A 14,369-nucleotide genomic window follows, 5' to 3' on the forward strand; every position below is an offset into this window, starting at 1 on the left:
AGTTACAAAAAATATGAAATGGAGGTAGTAATTCTTTTTTATAATTAAAAATTCAAGTAGTAAACAAGCGAATATCACAAAGTTTATAAGATAAATGTATATTTAGTAAAATATTTTGTTTGAAAAAATACAAACAAACCGTATATTGCACGGGCTTCATCTAGTTAACTATAATTATAAAGCACTTTTACCAATTTAATCCGTACCAATTCTTTAAGTTGCACTTAAATCTAAGTTGATTCATTAGTTAAACAAACAAGTCGGCCATGTTGTCTCATCTTTAATTAATTTTAATTAAGCTCGTTTTCTCAAGTCCACTCAACTGCGTAATAATTTGCTATGATTAATGGAGTCTCATGTGAATTATACAAAATGCGTGTCTACTTTAAGTTTAAATTGACCTTCGATTAGTGTATTTTAAGGATACAAATAAAGTCAATGATCATATGTTTGTTAATTTAAAAGGCAACAAATGATAATTGTATAATCAAGATTCAAAACTAAATGGAAGAAAATTCAATGCACCTAAATAACTAAATAAATAATTTGTGAAGTTGAACATTCAATTAACTTTGCATAATGCATGTCATTGTGAATATACTTAGAACAATAAATTTGTTAGTAGATTTGAGTTCACGTAGTTTCTTTCCTTTTTTTCACTAGAATTTGTTCATTTGTAAACGATTATTATTGACCAAATCTCCGTTTCGTATTATCTGCAATATTTTTCAAAGATGGATGCTACACATTATCTGCAACAAACCAAAAATTTCCTCTTTTAGTAAATTTTTTGTGTAAAATTACCACTATATCCTTACTTAATTTTACTTAATTTCAATAAACAACATATTAACTCTTTAACCCAAATTAATTTATCCGTAATTGAAACCCTAACCCATATTCTCTCTCCTCCCTCACAACCACATCCACCACCAACATCACCAATTTTTCTCTTTCCTCCCTCTCAACCACCACCAGCAGCAACACTCTTCTCTCTCTTCTCTCACAACCACCACACCACCACCACCACTTAGACCAAGTCGCCGCCCCTTTAACCTTCACCCTTGCAAGTTCGCTGCCGCCTCTTTTTCCCTTTTCAAAGTCGCTGCCCCTCACAGTATATCAAATTACGACTCACAATTTAGGAAAGGTGAAATTCGATGGTTTTTTTTAACCAATAAGGGGTGACGTATTGGTGGTGCTACGTTTCAGATTTTGGTGGTGGTGAGGTGGGGTTTTAGATGTTTGTGGTGGTGAGGTGGGATTTCGATTCATATCCTTGGTGTTGGTAAGCTGGGGTTTCATATCTAAATTAGTGGTGGTTAGTTGCGGTTCCGGTTCATTGGAGGTGGTAAGGTGGTTGTTTTGGTTCGTTGGTGGTGGTTGGCCTGGTAACGTGGGGTTTCGGTTTGTCGGTAGTCACTAGTGAAGTGAGCTGTTGGGTTTTACGGTATCCGACACCGCGCGGAAACAAAACCCGATAACCGGATCGCATGCAAATAATTACAACATAAATAAAAGCATGCAAATAAACATAAACATAAGAGAAGAGAGAGGAAGAATGCTCACCCTTGTAGCCTTCTTCGCTCAACTGTTGAGCTCGGACTTGAAAGCTTCAAGTTCCGCAAATGCAAAACCTCCAACGGCTCACACACTCGCTACCGAACTGTAACCGGCTCCTACCCCAAAGCTTAGCCGGGGCTAGACCAAAAACAACTTATAGTTTACGAACAAAGGTTTTCTCGCTTTTGGAGATCCCTTAAAGTTCACCAACTCAAGTGAAAATCCCAATATCCCATGATGGGTATTTATAGAGAAATGATCCCAAAAATTCCCATCATCTTTCAATGTGGGATAGTTGGTAAAAAGGCAAAAATAAGATTTAATATAATTCTAAATTAAATTAAAAGGCCAAAACAATCACCAAGCAACAAGTGTCACATGGAGAGCAAGATGTTAGGTGAGGACCACAAGGGGAGGACCTCCTTTCCCTTGCTCCCCAAGCAAACCCACAAAACCGGCTCTCCACACGCTCGGCCTATCGCAGCGCACCAGCTGGCGTGGCCTGCCTTAGGCGCCAAGGCTGCCTCGCTGGCAGCTTGGCCCCTTGGCTAGGCCTGCTACCTAGCCTATGCGCATGTGGCCTTGCATCAGCCCACAATAGCATGCTTCGCTTATGCGGGCTGCTAGGCCCTGCTCTTGCTACCAAGGGCCCAGCGGGCTTTTCTAGGTGCTGGTGCCTTGCTAGCGTGGGCTTGATGATGTCCCTTGCGCGCTACGAGCCAAATGCTACCTTGCGGCAGGCCTGCTAGCCCAATCACGCATTGATGCGTGCTGGTACTAGCGTGTAAGCGGCCAAGTGCACCAGCCTCGCAAGCATGCTCGACCAGCAAACCTAGTACGCGCATGCATGCTGGGCTTGCGGCACAACCATGCCTTGTGGCTGGTGGCCTATGCTAACCTAGCCCTCTCATGGCTAGGCCAATGCCAGGCTACGGCTTCGCAATGACTTGTTGTTTGGATGATTTTTCCGTCTCGTCGATTCCTAAATTCGACTTTACTTACGACCCTCAGCTTCGACGCTCTAAACTCGGAATCCGACGTCTTTGTTCGTAAAATCACTATTGACTCATATAATCCTTCGGATTAATTCGTCGCTTCTGTTTGGTTACACAATTGTGTGTGACCCGAAGGGTTCAATCAAGATTAAACTGTAATATTAATTATTCATTAATATTACTGATCGGAAGCGGCCTCCAGCTAGGCATTCCGATCACTTGACCTCACTGAATAATTAGCTTTTTAATTAATTTCGAACCCTCTATCGGAATAATACACTTGTTCAAAGGACACCATTCCTTTCAGGTTTCGTTCGTTGCTTGTGGCTGATTACATGGGGTTTCGATTCGTTGGTGGTCGCTGGTGACATGGGTCTTCGTTCGTTGGTGGTGGCTGATGACGTGGGGTTTCGATTTGTGGTGGTGCGAGTTGGTTGGGTGGGTTTTGGGTGGTTGTTGGTGGGGTTTCAGATATTAGTGGTGGTGAGAGGGTGGTTACAAGGTGGGTGCTGGTGGTGTTTACTTTCTCTCTCATCCAATTAATCATATGCCCCTTTTTTTTTACTGATCTTTGCTTAAGAAATTTTGTGTTGGGTCTTGTACAAGACATTTTGTTGCAGATAATACGAAACGAATGTAGTATTTACAAAAGTTTCTATAAAATTAAAAGAGAAGTAGATCTAGTTACTTAGAGCCGTTCTTAATAATCTTCCAATAACGAACATTTTTCTTAATACCTACAGCTAAATTGCGTAAGTGACATATGTGTTGTTGAAGTGCACACAAAATTAATTTTATCTTCCATAAATTTTTTACTCTGACACATAGAAAGCAAGTGATAGTCCCACGATTTACGTGGAGCTAGATTAGCAACTATGACAAGCAAACGTTGCGAACAACCCATCTGAATCTTGGGTTATAAAGTGAAACAACCTAACTGAATCTTGGGTTATAAAGTGAAACAACCTAACTGAATCTTGGGTTATAAAGTGAAAGTTCTAAACTTTATTTTCAATGTTGAACACTTAATACTCACACATTTGCCCTTAACAAACTTCCCTACAAACTTCCCATAAACAATGAATCAAGACTTTATATAGCTAGAGCAAAGATCTAAGGAGGCTCTCTAAGGGATGAGTCTTGATTAGGGGATTTTGCTCCCACCAATCGGAATGCGCCACGTGGGCCAATCAGGTCCTGCCAAGTGTCCCCCAGTTGGAACTGTCAGGGCTTGCCACGTGGCACGCGCTTATTCGTCCACCTTGGACCTATTATGTCATGACATGTGGCATACTCCATGCCTAATGGAGAAACCGGCCACCCAGGCCCAACTTCCGAGGGAAGCCCAATCAGCCCTAGGTTAACCTAAACCTAGGATGGGCACGTTTCCCAAGGTTATAAATACCTCCCTTAATCCTCATTAAGGGGAAAACGAAAAAACACATTAATTACACACAGTAATAACCGGCTGATCTCGCTAACAAAGCAGATTACCTACATTAAACACTCTCACCTAGAGAGACCCAATCACTTTAATTTCCGCATTAATTACTCCTTAATCAAGTACTAACTTGACCGTTGGAGGCGGAGCTCCCACCACCAGAAGTCTCCGTTATTTTGCAGGTACAGGCGTCCGGTTCCAGTCTCGGAATTGTAACTCTCCCGCAGGACATCAGAAAACCCCGAAACATTTGGCGCCGTCTGTGGGAAGAGTACTTCTGAGATGGCATCCAAGTCTGTACCGACTCCTGAAGAGAGGCGTCCCCTAGACGACCCTCAAGTTCAGTCGGACCATGATACCGAGAGTGAATTTGAAGTTAAAGCTCACACAGCTTCAGACGGGACCCTAAGGGTCCGACGTACCCGTCATACTGAAAGGAGGGAACGGGAACATCTTCAAACTGGAAGTGAGCCAGCAGGCGCACCGTCTGTTCGGCAACAGCCGACTGATGGGTCTGCTCCCATCACAAGGAACAAACTCATGACCTTCATGAGGGACTTCAAGGGAGAGATTCAAGAGTTGATCAACAAGAAGCCGCCTGCTCCAGTCAAGGAGCAGTCGGCTAAGAAACCCTCCACTTCACTGAAGAGGAAGCCAGTTCAAGGGCGAGAGGCGACTCCTCATCCTAAATTTAGGAAGCGGGAGCCACCTGCCCTTGATTTCACAAAATTCTGTTTTCCTACAGGAAATAGGAAACCTGTTCGTCATATTCAGGCGGACGGGTCGAAGCAAACATTCACAGACGCTTGGCTACTGCTAGAGCAGAAGAAGAGTGACCGATTGTCAGAGTCGACCTCTACTTCAAACTTTCAGGACAGTCTGCGAAATGCCTCGATGAGGCATACTCAGTCGTATCATGAGAGTCAGTCAGGCGGCACCTCCCGTCAGTCCGGCTTTCATAGCGACCAGGCGGTACCAAACTTACCATTTGTGCCGCAACAACAGTATTTTTTGCAGCCACCTCCGTTTGGTGGACCTGCAGCAAAAAACGTCCAACCTATGGACTGGCAGCTACGGTTGCTTAGACTTGGTGAACAGCCGTCGGCCTTCTCCAAGGAAATTACTGAAGCCGCTCAGCCGGCCAAAGTGAAAAATGTACTAGTAGGCGCCTATGACGGCACTACTAACCCAGAAGACCATCTGATGGCATTCACCAACCTGATGTACCTTCAAGGGTTGGATGATCCCACCTGGTGCAAGTATTTCCCAGCGACTCTCAAAGGAATCGCACAACAATGGTTCGGCAACCTGCCGACTGGTTGTGTAAATAGCTTCAGGACGCTTGCTTACCTATTCACCTCCAACTTCGCCATGAACATCCCTGCGAAGAAAACGACCCTTGATTTAGGAACAATTCAGCAGGGCGAGAAGGAGGGGCTTCGTTCTTACATCAGGCGGTTTAACCTGATGAGAATACAGATTCAAGGGTTACCGGATGAGGTAGCCTATACTGACTTTTTCAAAGGTCTCAAAGACGGGTCTACCTTCAAATTTGATTTGGTTCGAAAGAGGGTGGCGACTCTTCAAGAGGCCTTGATTGAAGCAGAAGCCTATATACAGGCGACTGATCTTTGCACGGTAAAACAGTCGGACGGGAAAAGGTTCGACAAAAGAGAAGGACGACAGAAACAGTCGTCAAACAAAGATGAGAAGAGAAAAGAGGTCTGGGCGGCTGATTCCTCTAAACAGCCGACCCAGAAAAAGAAAAAAGAATTCAAACCATACTCCCCAAAGTATGCGTTTAACAAGGATAACCAGTTTATCCTAAAAGAAATCAAGGGACGGATCTCAATTGAGAAGCCGGTCCCCATGAAGGGTTCTGCAAACAACCAGAACCAAGATAAATTCTGTGCTTATCATGATGATGTTGGTCATCACACCAATGACTGCATCAGTCTCATGCGGTATCTGGACCGCCTGGCTGAGCAAGGTGATCTTGACACTTATGTCAAGAAATCTACGGGGAACACTTCCTCAAAAAAGCAGTCGGCCAAAAAGAATCCACAGGCTGACAGCTCCGATACAGATGATGCAGTCGTCTACACCATTGCAGGCGGCTTCTCAGGAGGCGGCCCCACTATTAGGGGCAACAAAGACAATATCAGGCGGTTAGATGTAAATTCCGTTCACCAAGAACGGCCGTCCAAATATTCATTTCCTGAGATTGTCATCACTGAAGAAGATCTAGGAGGGGTAAGAGGGCCGCATGACGACCCTATCGTTATTGAATGTAAAGTGGCCAACCAGAGAGTTGGCCGAATCCTCATAGATACCGGAAGCTTCTCAGATCTCATCAGTAGCAAATGTCTGTCGAAACTAAAATATCAGACTGATTGCATACATCCGGCCTCCCACCCTTTAGTAGGGTTTGGAGGAGGAGTCGTCCACCCCCTGGGACGAGTGGATTTACCCATCCGCCTGGGCGAAAAAGGGGAAGGACGACACATGGTAGTCCGGTTCCTGGTAGTAGAAGAAATCTCGGCCTACAACATGATTCTGGGTCGACCAACCCTGAATAATTCCAAGGCTGTTATAATCCCATCTCTTATGTTGCTCAAGTTTGAGAGGGATAATGGAACAGTCGGCTCCCTAAGGGGAGATCACAGGATGGCCCGAGAGTGATATCTCTCGGATATCAAGCCCACTGTTATGGCCACTGGGTCAAGCGGTGAAAAAACAGACCTTGACAATGTCAAGGACAGTGCGCCTGTTCAAGAAGCAGGCGGCAAGAAGAGAAAGGCATCCCAGACAGGGCCCGCAATAAAAGAAAGAAAATAGCAATCATTGGCAGAGGAGAAGTCGGATGAGTTCCGCCCTCAGCCGGCTGGTGAGCATACGGACCTGATCTTAGACGATTCACGTCCTGACCGAACAGTCAAAGTTGGGACGACTGCTCTGAGAGACCTTGGTGACGACTTTCAGAAACTATTGAAAGAATACAAGGACATCTTTGCATTCGAAGTCCATGAAATGCCAGGCATTAGTCCTGATCTGGCGGTACATAAACTGGCCGTGGATCCGAAAAAGAAGCCGGTACGGCAAAAGAAGCGGAACCATGGCGAAGAAAGAAGTCAGGCGGCAGCCGCCGAAGTTAAAAAATTACTTGATGCAGGGTTCATTCGGCAATGTTACTTCCCAGACTGGGTTGCAAATGTGGTGCTTGTTAAAAAGCCGAATGACACCTGGCGAATGTGTGTAGACTACACAGACTTAAACAAGGCGTTCCCCAAAGACAGTTACCCTCTGCCTAAAATTGATAACCTGGTCGACTCAACAGCCGGCCATGCTTTGATGAGCTTTATGGACGCCTATTCTGGTTTCCATCAAATTCATTTATGGAAGAAAGATCAGGAAAAGACGGCCTTCGTCACTGATCAGGGGTTATACTGTTACACGGTCATGCCGTTTGGTCTTAAGAATGCCCGGCTACCTTCCAGCGAATGATAAACACTGTGTTCTTTGATCATATTGGGAGAAACGTCGAGGCATACATTGATGATATGATTGTCAAGACTAAACTTTAGAAAGATCATCTGTCGGACCTCCGAGAAACTTTCGCCACACTCAGGCGGCACCATGTCATGCTCAATCCCAAGAAATGTGTCTTTGGAGTTGAGTCTGGGAAATTTCTCGGATTCCTTATCAATCAGAGAGGAATAGAGGCGAACCCTGAGAAGGTACAGGCGGTCATTGACATGTAGTCTCCTCGTACCATCCGAGAGGTTCAGAAGTTAACAGGTTGTCTGGCGGCCTTGGGAAGATTTCTAAGCCGATCAGGCGACAAATGCCTATACTTTTTCCAGGCAATTAAGAAAAAGGCAAGGTTTGAATGGGGGCCGGATGCTGAGGCCGCCTTCCAGAAATTGAAAGTTCACTTGCATTCCTTGCGAGGCTGGTCAGCCCTTTGCCCAAAGAAGTACTCTACATGTACCTGGCCGTCTCTGATCATGCGTTAAGCGCTGTTCTCCTTGCTGAAAGAGACGGTTGTCAGCTCCCGGTCTACTTTGTCAGTCACGTACTGAAAAATGCCGAGTTGAGGTATCCCTTAGTGGAGAAATTTGGTCTTTCACTCTTCATGGCTGTTAAAAAATTGAAGCCCTACTTTTTGGCACATGCAGTCGTCGTGTATACAGACCAACCTATCAAGCGGCCACTTACCATCATGGAGTCGTCAGGCCGAATGATCAAATGGGCCATAGAAATACAAAGCCTCGAAGTTACTTTCGAGCCTAGAAAAGCAGTGAAGGGGCAAGCCTTTGCTGACTTTATTGTAGAGATGACTCGTCCTCCTGACTCTCAAGTTCCAGACCAAGTATGGAAGGTATATGTGGACGGAAGCTCTACTTCAAATGGTTGTGGAGCAGGCGTCATATGTCAGTCGCCAGAGGGCGACAGGTACGAGTATGCTCTACGCTTCAGTTTTCAGGCTTCAAACAATGAGGCAGAATATGAAGCTTTACTAGCCGGGATCCGCATGTGCAAGGCGGCAGGGGCAAGAAAAATAGACGCATGTTCCGATTCACAATTGATAGTGAGTCAGTACAATGGCGAATACGAAGCAACCCATCCGGCCATGATCAAGTATTTACAGGCGGTCCGACAAGCAGTCGGCTCCCTTGAGGATTTCCATCTGATCCAAGTGCCGAGATCAGAAAAAAACCAGGCGGATGCACTGTCAAAATTAGCATCATCCGCCTCCTCTGATACTCCTCGAACTGTTTTTTGGGAAGTAATGGAGAAGAGAAGCATCGAGGAAAACCCTATTGGAATCCTAGACAGAAGCTCAACCTGGATGGATTCAATCAGGGCATATCTGACAAACGGTACACTGCCGGATGATCCTCAACAGGCGGCAGCACTGAAAAAACGAGCCACCTGTTTTGAAATGATAAAGGGAGAACTTCACAAAAGGGGGTACCTTCAACCCTTCTTAAAGTGTGTTACTCTAGAAAAGGGACGAGAGATACTAGACGATCTTCACTCTGGTTACTGTGCTTCTCATATAGGCGGTAGGACGCTTGCTCAAAGGGCAAGGCGGCAGGGCTACTTTTGGCCTACTTTGGAAGCAGATGCAATGGAGATGGTGAAAAAATGTGACAAGTGCAAAAGGTTTGGCAAACTAATTCACCGTCCGGCTACTGACCTCACTACCATTCATAGCCCACTACCGTTTGCTAAGTGGGGCATGGACATTCTGGGTCCATATACGCCTGCTACAGGCGGAAGGAGGTACATACTTGTTGCCGTTGACTACTTCACTAAATGGGTAGAGGCGGAGGCTGTAAAGGGAATCAAGACGAAAGATGTAATTTCATTCATTTGGAAAAATGTCATCACTCGGTTCGGGGTTCCCATGTCTATGGTTTTTGATAATGGTCCCCAATTTGAGACGCCTGTTCTCAAAAGCTGGTTGGGTGACCAAGGAATTGCAAACTACTTTGCATCTGTCGGCCGTCCACAAGCAAACGGCCAGGTAGAAGCCTTTAATAAAATCATCTCGGACGGTCTCAAGAAAAAGATTGAACGAGCAGGCGGCCTATGGGCGGATGAACTACCACATGTTCTCTGGGCCATTAGGACGACTGAAAAAGGGGCGACTGGAGAAACTCCATTCCTCCTAACCTACGGTGCGGAAGCTGTTCTTCCAATAGAACACTACGAGCCGACTCTTCGAGTAATGCTATATGACGAAGAGGCAAACTGGGAAGCCATGCGCCTGGCATTAGACTCACTTCCTGAAAAGAGGGGCAATGCTGTCTTGCGCCATGAAATCTATCGCCTGAGAATGACTAGATCATACAACAAAAAAGTACACAGGCGTCCACTCAAAGTAGGGGACTTTGTACTTAGAAAAATGGAAGCAGTTGGTAGGGCTAATGAGTCTGGCAAACTAACTCCCAACTGGGAAGGACCCTACCGAATCTGTGAGGAAGTCAGGGACGGTACCTACCGTCTGGAAACACCAGACGGACAACCGTTGCCTCGAACTTGGAATGTAGATAATCTAAAGAAATATTACTTTTGAATGATGTAAATAGTCAAGAGCTACTTAATAAAAGTTTGCACTTACTATTCAATTTTGTACTAAGAGGGGCACGCCTACTAACAAATAGTCGGCTACTCTCCATGTTTAATTTTTATTCTTACTTAAGAGGGGCATGCCGTCTGTACCTTTACAGTCGGCTACTCTCCATTGAGTATTTTTACTCTCTTCAGAGGGGCATGCCGTCTGTACCTTTACAGTCGGCTACTCTCCATTGAGTTTTTCACTCTATCTTCAGAGGGGCATGCCGTCTGTACCTTTACAGTCGGCTACTCTCCATTGAGTTTTTCACTCTATCTTCAGAGGGGCATGCCGTCTGTACCTTTACAGTCGGCTACTCTCCATTGAGTATTTTACTCACAATAGGGGCATGTCGTCTGGACATATAGTCGGCTACTCTCCATAAGAAGATGGCCGACTGGTTCCAAACACATAGCCACCCCCCTAATACTTAGCTAAAAAGATTAGGGCCTGGCCGACCCAGTGCCTAACAGGCGGCTACCCTCCTTTTACTTAGCACCTACGTTCACCAAGAACTTACCAAGGCCACAGGCCGAATGATCAGACCAGGCGCCAAGCCAACTGATCAAATCTACAAAACTAATACGACCTGTCCCAACATCATAGCAGGCGTCCGGCGGCATTCCTCCGGATGAAATTCGTCGCAGAGAGCAGCTCCCTTTTGGGTGGAACATTGCTCTATAAACTAATTACACGGCACCTATACGACTGTCCCAAGGGCAACCACGTAGCCGTTTTTGAGACAAGGATAACTCTATCACTAACCAAACCAGTGGTAGCAGTTGACATCTGAGTCAAATGACCGCCTGTATTACTTGTGATAAATGCAGGGGGTACCTCTTGAGTTAATAGCCAACAAACATTGGCGAATCAAAAGGTTCAGCCGGCCGACGCCGCCTGGTACCTCTACTTCTCAAGCAGCAGTGACGGCAACTGAGTAACACCAACGTTAACTCATAGTCACTCCCTCAAACTTTGGTATGGAACTCAAACCCCTATTCCTACTAGGTAACCTATTGAGTTAATAGCCAACATACATTGGCGAATCAAGGGGATCAGCCGGCCTCCGCCGCCTGGTACCTCTACTACTCAATCTAGAGTGTGACGGAGACTAAGTAACTCCTATGTTAACTTATAGTCACTCCCTCAAACTTAGTATGGAGCCTAAAAGGTATGAGTCGTCCGCCTGTTTTTAGCAAACAGGGGCTCTCAACCACTACTCCTGCTAGGTTAACAAATTATGAGTTAAAAGCCAACAAACATTGGCGAATAAAGGGAAACAACCGGTACCCACCGCTTGTTATCTCTACTACTCAGTTCCTTGGCGACTAGGTAACACTCATGTTTACTTGGTCATACCACTTTCCTACTTGGTTAAATTAACAAATGACAGGACCGCCTGCCTAAAAAGGATCCAGACCTTAAAAAAGTTCGAATACCGATTGGATAAATGGCCGACTGATCGTCTATCCTGGAAACAGACAACCAGTCGTCCAGGGGCATAGGCGACGTGACTAACTATCCGTACCTGTCTGCAACTATCGGCCATGCAAAACAGTCGGTCTAGTGAACAATTGGATATTAGAATATGGATACTTAGACAAATTTGAGGCAAAACAAAAATTCATTAAAAAGAAGCCGGTCATCAAAGACCGGCAAAATATTCAAAGCCCCGGCCCCCTGGCCGGGTAAATACAAAACAAACGGCACGCAAGCCGTGGAAAGAATACATAAAGCTTAAGAAGGGGGCAGATCTTCAATATTAGCAGCTGCCGCCTGGTCAGCACTCTTCTTGCTAGACTCGGCTTCAGCTGCATCCTTTTTTGATGCCTTACCCCCAAGCGGCACAAGCGCCACTACCGGCTCCTCCTCCTCCAACGCTTCCTCCAACGCCTCTTCCTCAGCAGCCGCCAGGATCTCTTGATTATATGTATCAGAACACTGGCGGTACGTTTTTTCCCAAGAGGCAAAGTCGGCATTGGGGAAGAGGCGGCCCCAGGTCATGCGCTGGATTTGAGCGGAGTCTTCCATCATCTCCCGGACCAGCTCTTTCTTCTCTTGCTCGGCCTTTTCCGAGAGCTCTTGGGTAAGACTCTTCTCCTGGGTCACCAGGCGTTCCTTTACGTTGGCCAAGGATTTCTCCAAGGCTTCGTATGAGTACATCTTTAGGCGAAGAGGTTTCAGCTCGTCCTTGAGATTGGTGATGGTCGCCTCCAGCTCGCCATTCCTCTTCTGGGCCGCCTCTAACTGAGCCCGAACAGCGGCGGTAGCCTGCGCCTGATAATAAAGAATATCAATGGTCAGAACTTCATTTTGGGCAATTTGAAACATTGCCTTATCACAGTCAGAGGCGGCCATAGCTTTTGCAGCCTTTACCTCTTTGTTCTTCCGGTCAAGCGGCTTGCGAAGGCCGTTCACTCGGAGCAGGGCCTAAGTACAAAGGAACAGGCGTCAGTTTCCAAACAAAAAGAAAACAGGCGTCCAGAAATTCAAATACTCAAAAATATGCTAAGTATACCTCAGCAAAGACCCCTACAATCCCGTCTAGGTCAAGGGTGCCGACACCCCTGACCGCCTCCCTTTCAGCTGGAGGAACTGCTCTGATCATAGACTTGGCCATCTCTACCAAGTCAGGCTCCTGAGGGCCGGCTGCATCAAGCATAAACAAACGTATTAGACCTAGTAAAAAAGGGAGCGAGTCTAAAATTTACAAGGACAACTTCTTACTTCTAGGCGGCCCAGTTGGAGTTTTAGAAGAAGTGGCCGGCTGTTTCTCAGCCGCCACATGTTTCCTGGCAGAACCAGGAGAGCTCCCAACAGTCGTCCTCCGGGCCTTGGGGTCCGGCTGTTGGGAAGATGAAGCTCTTGGAGCACCCGTCTAAAAAAGAAGAAAAAAAGTCAGTAAATGCATAAACACAACTCCAAAAAGAGGGTGAAAGGTTCGGAGCTCACCAAGGGTGCCCCCTTCTTGGGGGAGTCGGTTGAAGTTTGTTGCATGATGGAGGCCCGCAACATGGCCGCCGCTGTCTTGGAGGCGGTGATTTTGCTCATGGCGTCAGCTGCAAAAACAAACAGCAAAGTTAATAAAAGATAACAACAAATGTATGGAACAACAGAGTATTCGACAGGCCGACTACCTCTTGAGCACCGACTGCTGAGGCCACAAGCGGCCAAAAAGTACTCGTCGTAGAGCCATTTGAAGCTCGGGACGCAGTGCAGGGGTACTTGCTCTCGTACCCCTGAAGTAGAGTCGACCCTCGACTCTACTTTAAAGAGTCCTTTATCAAGGATCTCTTTCTTAGCCTTGGGGGGAACAGGCGGCATGCTACGGCCGCCTGCAAGAAGGGGCGGATTCCTGTTCCACCTATTGAAGCGCTTGTTCAGCTCAATGTCTGAACTCTCAATGATGAGGAAGGTGCTCCGCCAGTCCTTCCACTTGTTTGCTTTACCTCTCGTCATGAGGTAGCCCCTGTGGCTTGTCAATTGATACCAGCCGGTACCGCCTGTCTTAGGGGTCCGGCTGAGATAGTTCATATGGGCGAAAGCCTCGAAGCTCGGCTCCACCCCGTGCAGTTCGCACCCGGCCACATAGCCGAGTACGTTGACCCAGGAGTTTGGGGCTAACTGCCATAACCCCAACTCATACCCATCCAATATCCGCTGAACAGCCGGATGTAATGGGAAGCGCAGCCCTGCCTTGATAGCCGCCTCGTAGCAGCCAAAGCAGGCGCTATCATAACTGGAACCAGCCGGCCAGACGGCTGTGTCTTCTGGATCCGGCACAAACACTAGAAAGTCGGGGCCCATGGTGTGGTTTGCAATAAAGCTCTCCACTTTCTCTTGCATGGCTGTTATCCGGCCCCGAGGTACCGTGCAGTAGTAAGGGGTATTTTGCTCTCGGTAAGAGGCGGATGGCTCCGCCCAATTGTCCCCCTTCTCAACTGCGTGAGAAAGTCTCGCCTCTTGCAGGCGGCTGTTTTTCTCTTCTGTGTCCAAAGAAGCATGGCCAGAAGAGCTTGACTCGGAATCGTCCTCTGACGAGTCCGAAGAGGACGACTCCTCCCCTCTCCCGGAGGGGCCCGCCTCCTCTCTTTGAAAAGGAGCAGAATTGTTAACTGTTAAATGGGAAGGGGTCACTATGACTCCTCCCTCAGAATTGCCGGCTTTCAGGCCGCCTTGTTTCACTTCCACATCTGGCGCCTGGTCAGATGTTTCACTAAGCGGCACCCTGTAGGAGGAGCCGTCT

The sequence above is a fragment of the Chenopodium quinoa genome, unplaced genomic scaffold (genome assembly GCF_001683475.1).
Source record: "Chenopodium quinoa cultivar QQ74 unplaced genomic scaffold, ASM168347v1, whole genome shotgun sequence".
NCBI classification, from domain to species: Eukaryota; Viridiplantae; Streptophyta; class Magnoliopsida; order Caryophyllales; family Amaranthaceae; genus Chenopodium; species Chenopodium quinoa.